This window comes from Phascolarctos cinereus, unplaced genomic scaffold, assembly GCF_003287225.1.
Source record: "Phascolarctos cinereus isolate Bilbo 61053 unplaced genomic scaffold, phaCin_HiC Scaffold_5;HRSCAF=322, whole genome shotgun sequence".
In the NCBI taxonomy this organism is placed as follows: Eukaryota; Metazoa; Chordata; class Mammalia; order Diprotodontia; family Phascolarctidae; genus Phascolarctos; species Phascolarctos cinereus.
Genome location: NW_027555958.1, coordinates 258053975 through 258061079, shown reverse-complemented (window position 1 = coordinate 258061079; position 7105 = coordinate 258053975). Strand labels below are relative to the sequence as shown.

The 7105-nt window shown below is 36.3% G+C and overlaps 1 protein-coding gene across 2 annotated transcripts in view; it reads right to left on the bottom strand.

Moving 5' to 3' along the window:
• PMP22 (peripheral myelin protein 22) overlaps nucleotides 1–7105 on the bottom strand; it is a 109744-nt gene that overhangs the window by 2900 nt on the left and 99739 nt on the right. The gene's annotated exons all lie outside the window — the stretch shown is intronic.

Here is a 7105-nt window from a genome sequence, read left to right as displayed (position 1 = left end):
TTTTTATTGCCCAGGTCAGAATGGATATTAGTAAGAGGACTTCATACTAAGTGATCTAGAGCCTGACTAGACATTTAGCCTAGGTTTAAGCGATAGAGCTCAAAGGGAAATGGCATAGTGTGACTGAGTGGTCTAAAGTACTAGATTAAGGCTCCAGTTTCTTTTGAGGTTATCAGTTTGAATCCTGTCATTAGGAGTGGATTAATAAATCATTTTTCCAGATCGTGTTTTTACATTTGGGGGGCAATTTTGTCTCTGGTACACAGGTTTTGATTACTCTGGAAGGGAGCATTAAGAGGAAAGGATCTTTTCTTAGAAGAGTCATTATGGTATAGTGGAGGAATTCTTAATTTTTTTTTTTGTCATGGACTTTTTGGCAGTCTGGTGGAGCCTGTGGATCCCCTTCTCAGAATAAATGTTTTTAAATCATTGGAAATAGTAAACATCAGAAGTTAATGAAAATGAAGATAATCTTTTTCCTATACAACTTCACAGACTACCTGAAATCTATCCGTGGACCCTTGAATGGGGGAATATGGAATCAAAAGACTTGGTTCTGAATTGGCTTTGCTACTTAATTGTTTAATCTTTGGGCCTTTGGTTCCCTCATTAGTAAAAGGAAGTTTTGTTTTCTTAACCAAACCCTAAATTTTCCTATGCAGTATCCCCTATTCCTGCCACCTGGGGACAGATAGAAAAAGTCAAATTTCTGTTCCACAGGCCAGCCTTTCAAATACTTGAAGACAATTGTCATTTCTCCCACTAAACTTCTCTAAAAGAAAAATCCTCAGTTTCTTTAACTAAACATTGCCAGTTTGTTTAACTGCTTCTTACATGGCATGGATTCAGTGCCCTTTACCGTTGTGGTTGCACTCCTCTGAACATCTTCAATGTCATTTTTTATCAGTGTCATTTCTAAACTATGGTGTTTAGCACTCCAGATGTGGATTGAGAACTGGACACAATACTCCAGATATGGATTAAGTAGGGCAGGATACAATGGGACTATCGCCTCATTCATAGAAACTATGATATAAAAGCTCTTGATACAGGCCAGTATTATATTCACTGTTTTTGGTTGCCATATCATGTTGTCGACTCATTGAACTTGCAGTCCACTAAAATCCCTAGGTCTTTTTTTTTTTTTTTCACACAAACGGCTGTCTAATCATACAAAGTCACTTTTGAAAATAAGGGAAAGATTTTACATTCATTCCTGTTAGGTTCTGAATTAACTTGCTTCCAGACCTGACAGTCATTACTTATCCTTGGCGATTTGTGTAGGAAAAAAGATGGCATCAATCAGAAGAAACCTTAAGGCACTTGGAGTATTCCCAGAGCTATTGTTTATTGAAGATAGAGGATTCAGAAAACAAAAAAGGTCACAATTTGAAGTGAATAACTTACAATATGGAATCTAAAAATAGGTTTTAAAGTTCTGAACCACAGTTTAAAATAAAAGCCACAGATAGAGTTTATCTCATATAATAAGAAAGTAAAAACATGCTTGTCTGGAGTCTCATAATTTGATAAAGAAGACTTTAAACTGAAAAGAAGTAGGAAGAAAAATTTATATATGTTTACATACTTATGTATAATTCTATACACACATTTATGAGTAAAACTGACATTGCAACCAAAAAAGCAAATAAAATACTAGGCTACATTTAGAGAAGTATAGCTTCTGTGAATGAGATAGTTGTGTTGTATTCTGTCCTCATTCCCCATGTGGATTTATACACATATGTAAATATGTATTAACCTAGATACCATAAACGTCTGCCATAGTAGCAGCTACAAGATGAGCAGTGAAGATCAAATAATTTACAGGAGACAAAATCCAAGAAAGGGATCAGCTATGAAATCCATGTTTTAAATGTTTCTGTGCAAATTCACAAAGCATAAGTGAAATAGAAAGCTGAATGATAGGCAAATTTGACCTCATGTCACTGAGAATTCATGGAATAGGGCTCAGAAATAGTATATATCTGGAGGGATAATGCCTATTCAAAAGGAATAGAATAGATAAAAGCAAAATAAGTAGCCTTGTTTCTCAAGAAAATATGTTCACATAGGGAAATTGAGTAGTGAGAGAAAAAAAAATAATGGAAAACATTTGATTGAAGTACAGTGAAAGGAGAGTTAGAAGTGGTTATTGTGTAAGTAGCTTGTAGAACACCTGGCAAGGCAGTAAATATGGATGGCTATAGGGTTACAGGGCTAAAATGAAGATGTGATAGACGTAAGCTATTTGTATATGTATTTGAGCTTTGCTAAAAGTAGAATAGCTGCCAAGGTTTGTGACTTAACCCTAATCATTTTTATCTTCCAGAAGGTGAAGAAACTAACAATAGAAGCCACTGTTTTGGACATAATTTTGACAAGAAAGAACAATTTCCTAAATGTACACTTTGACAGAAACTTTGAAGGCAGGCGATTCTCCATCATAGTTCATGATAAAGGAGAAGAAATTTGGGATATAGTCTGATATGCACTCTAAATTTTGAGAGAACATGTTTCAAAAGGTTCAGAGAAAGTTCAGCTAGGGTCTAGAATGGTACAGTAAGGATAGTACTAGATGTGGAATCAGAGGAGCTAGGTTTGAATTCTAGCTTTCCTGCTTGTATGACCTTGGGTAAGTCACAAATTCTCTGAGCCTTAGTTTCTCCTCTGTGAGATGAAGAATTGGACTGGGTGGCTTTTAAGGTCCCTTAAATTCGATCAATTATATTTTGGCAGAATCTATGATCTAATTGCCTAATATTCATCAAGAGGAGTTTGGTCCAAGAACTTTCAAGAGTGAAATTCTTGAGACAGAAGCAGAAATTATTTCAGTGAAAGGAAGAGGGAGTTGTCTAAAAGACAGTAAGTAGGCTGAACAGTCAGATTTTTAAGTGAAATGGGCAGGTAACAGGGGGAATACAAAAGAAGAGCATGAACTGGCTTTATAAGAATGTTTAATAGGGAATGAACTCCAGAATGAGCTAAGCATGGTAACAAATGCTACCAGCCACAGCATATAGTTTGTTTTCCTGATAAAATATAGAATACATTATTAAAGGAATGATTTTTGAGCATTTCACAAAGGAAGTAGTGATCACTAAGGCCAATGTGAGTTTTGATTTGTTTTAATCAAGAACTAGCCATAACAAACCTTTCCTTTTTGGCTGTTACTACTGGTTTGGTTGGAAAGTGCTTTAGACCTGGTATGCTTAGATTTCAGCATAACATTTGACAGTCTCAGACTTGTAACGAAGTATCTCAAGGGAGCCTTAAGCAATATTTTTATCAATTCAGATTAATCAAATTTGTAGCTGACCGTGAAGCTTGAAGGTATAGCTAACATACTGAATGTTAGAATCAGGATTTAAAAATCTTTACTGGCTAGAATATTGGGTCATATTTAAAAGTATATATGTAGAGTTCTGTGCTTGGGATCATGAGTACAGGATGATGCACCACTAGCTAACATTTCTTATTGAAAAATTTTTGGGGTGGGATGGGGTTGGTCTGTTCTCAAAGAAACATTAGTGTAACATGATGGCCAAAAATGTTTATGGTATTGTAGGCAAGTATTAAAAGAGATCCACAGTGTTCAGAATGTGATAGTCCTTCTGTAATATGCTTTGGTCAGAATGAATTGTGTGCTGTACTTGGTTCTGGATGCCACAGTTTAGGAAACCTTTAGCCATGCTGCTCATTCTCCAGAATGATCAGGATGGTGAGAGGAGTAGAGACCATGCCATACAAAGATATGTTGATGGAACTGGAATGTTTGGCCTAGAGAAGAGAAACCGTGGTAGGGCATTAGGGCCTCCTACAGGGCTGTTAGAAAAGATGATTAAACTTGTTCTGCATGACCCAAGAGGCCCAAACTAGGAGCAAATAGGTAGAAGTTGTAGAAAGGCAGATTTGTGTTTCTAAACAAAAACTTCCAGACTATTAGAATCATCCAAAAGTATAGGACTGCCCTCATAAGTAGCAGTTTCTCCTCTAACAGTCTTTTGAGGAGAGGTTAGATGACTTGTCAAATGATGTCAAAGGAATCAATTTTTGGTCAGAGGCCAAACTAGATGGCTTGTGAAGTCCTTCCTAGCCCACAAATTTTGTGATTTTATGAAAGAGCTTTGAACAATATAGAGGTAGTATTTTTCTCAGTGGACTAGCATTTATTAAGCACCTACTATGTACCTAACACTGGGGACACAAAGGAAACACACACACACACCTTCTTTCAAGGAGGTCACAGTCTAATGGGGAAGACACAACTATGTACAAAAATATATACAGAATAAATTGGAAGTGATCTCTAAAGGAGGATACTAGCATTAAGGAGAATTGAGAAAGACTAAAACAAGGTGAGACTTCAGTTGGGACTTCAGGGAAGCCAGTAGGTGGAGATGAAGAGAGAATTCCTGGCATTGAGACAGAGAAAATGGAAGTGAGATATGGAGCATCTTGTTTGAAGAATAACAAGGAGGCCAATATCATCGGGTTTGCAGAGAGTGGAAGAGGAGTAAGGTGTAAGAAGACTGGAGTGGGGGTTGGGGGAGGAGCACAAGTAATGAAGGATTTTAAAAGCTGGACAGATTTTATAGTTGATCCTGGAGGCAATAGGGAGCCACCAGAGTTTATTGAGTAGAGGAATGACATGGTCAGACTTCTGTTTTAGGAAGGTCAGTTTGACAACTAAGTGGGGAATGGATTATTGGAAGTAGTTAGGCCAACATGCAGGCTATTGCAGTAGTCCAGGTATTAGGACGGGGGCCTGCACTGAAGTAGTTGCAGTGTCAAAAGAGAAGGGGTATGTATATATGCAATGTTATGAAAATAAAAATGGCGGGACTTAACCACTGATTGGATATGTAGGGATAGGGTAGGTCAGTGAGAATGAGGAGTCAAAGATGACACATAGGCTCTGTGTCTAGATGACTGGGAGGCTGGTGATATCCTTGATAGTAGTAAGAAAATTATAAGGAAAGGGTTGGGAATGAGGGAAAGATAATGAATTCAGTTTTGGACATGATGAATTTGAAATGTCTATGGGAGGTCCATTTTGAGATGCCTAAAAGGCAGTTGGAGATATAAAACTGGAGGTCTCTTAATGATTCTGTCAGTTCTTCTCTCCCTGTACACCACATGGAGGACTTATCTATATTTATGTTAGACTAAGAACAGCAGAGAGGAGGATAAAAAGTTCCCTAAGGATTTCAGTCTTTGGGGAAAGATTGGAGTCCTGGAAATGAAGGAATGAACTTCGAGCATTGTGTCAAAAGCACTGATCTTGGAGTCCTATGGCATGATTTGAAGTTCTAGCCTTGATCCTTATTGTGACCTTAAACTTCATGAGCCCCAGTTTTCTCATTTACAAAGTGAGCGTGATAATACTTTCATGATGTTCCTCAAAGAATTGTGAAAATATCACTTTGTAGTATTATAAAGCATTAGGCTGCTTCTATATCTGTCAGGATTTCTATGCAGGGATTGGCCTTCAGATTTGTAGGAGACCTCAGCCAAAGAACTATAGAAGGGAATTTTCCCCTTGCATTTGTCTTTGTCACTGTTCCACCAAATTCTGATCAATCATCACTTAGTGAGTTCCCAGCCACCTTTTGTTTTTACTACTTCTCCAAGAATCCTGCAGTTTTTATTTAGTGGATAGTATGAACTGCCTGTTTTTGTCAAGTTTCAGTGCCCTTTAGGGCCTTAAGAATCTCAGAAAGCTAGTTTGGTTTCGGGGGTAGGCTTTAAAATGGCATTTTATTGATCTGATCAGCGTCTTGTAGTTAATTTGTTGACTACTTGCTTTCTTCAGTTAAGCCACTCTTCACCTACCTGCCAACTTCCTCTCATTGAAGTCCACATTCCCATTTATGTAATTTGTTCGTACAGTAAACTGTCTTCCCACCTACTAATTAAGAGCATTGGAATGTGCTATATAACTATTTGTGTATTTTGCAGGCATACTTCAGTTTATGAAATAGATATGCCCTTGAACAGTTAATTGAATATATTCTATTTACCCACTGAAAACAAGAGATGTGCTTTTATGAAAACAAGGCTGGCTACAGTATGTCATAAAATTATACTTGAGAAGTTAAAATTTAATCTTGAAAAGGGAAACATTTTTCTGATAAAATGTTTTAGTATACTCAAAATAGATTTCAGCACAATACAGAGTTCCTAGGGTTAGGGTTAAAGGAGTTCAAAAGTTAAAGAGAAATTTCCCATAGCTTAGTTGAAGAGAGCACACTGTGGCTACTCTCAAGTCTTGTTCCTTTACATTAAAACAAAACAGTCAGAAAAAGCCAGGACAATGTGAAAGTCTCTAGTTATTCAGACTACTTTTTAGTACTTTTAGTTTTTGTAGGAACTTTTGCTTTTGGAATGGGGTGAAAGTAAAAGATTTCTTAAAAGCAAAGGCAAATTCAACATGCATTAGTTAATATACAAAATCAGAAGTATGTGTCTATATACATAGTATATAGTATATAATGTCTATATAACGTATGTAAATACATGTATAACATATAGTAAATGTGAAGTACTCAGGGAAGCATACTCAAAGCCCACAGCTAAGGACTATCAGATTCTGTAAAATGAATTGTTATAAAACATTATATAAAAGAGCTCCCTGTAAATGAGTGTATAATGAGGTTCAGGCTAACAAAGTATACCTGTATATCTGAGTATATTTGATGCATGTAAGTGTATTTTTAAAAATGTGTGTATATTTGCTTTATGTGTCAGTATTTCTATCTTTGTGGATATGTATCTCTGGGGATTTATAATTTTGTGACCCTTGAAGCATGTTATTTAATCTCCATATTAATCTGTAAAAAAAATAGGGATAATACCTACCCTTTCTACCTCACTTCTTTTCGACGTAGTGATATTTAGAAGATAGAATAGTAAAAGCCCTTTGAAAAAGGTAAGCATTATACAAATGGTAAATAAGGGAGAAGTCAAAAGCCCTAGATACTTTGTCATTTTGAGAAGAAATGAAAAACTTTCAATGCATTTTTGTAACTGGATGGCAATAGCAGTGAAGTGATTTATTTAAGAAGATGGGATAATATGAATGCATGTACTTTTTAATCATTCA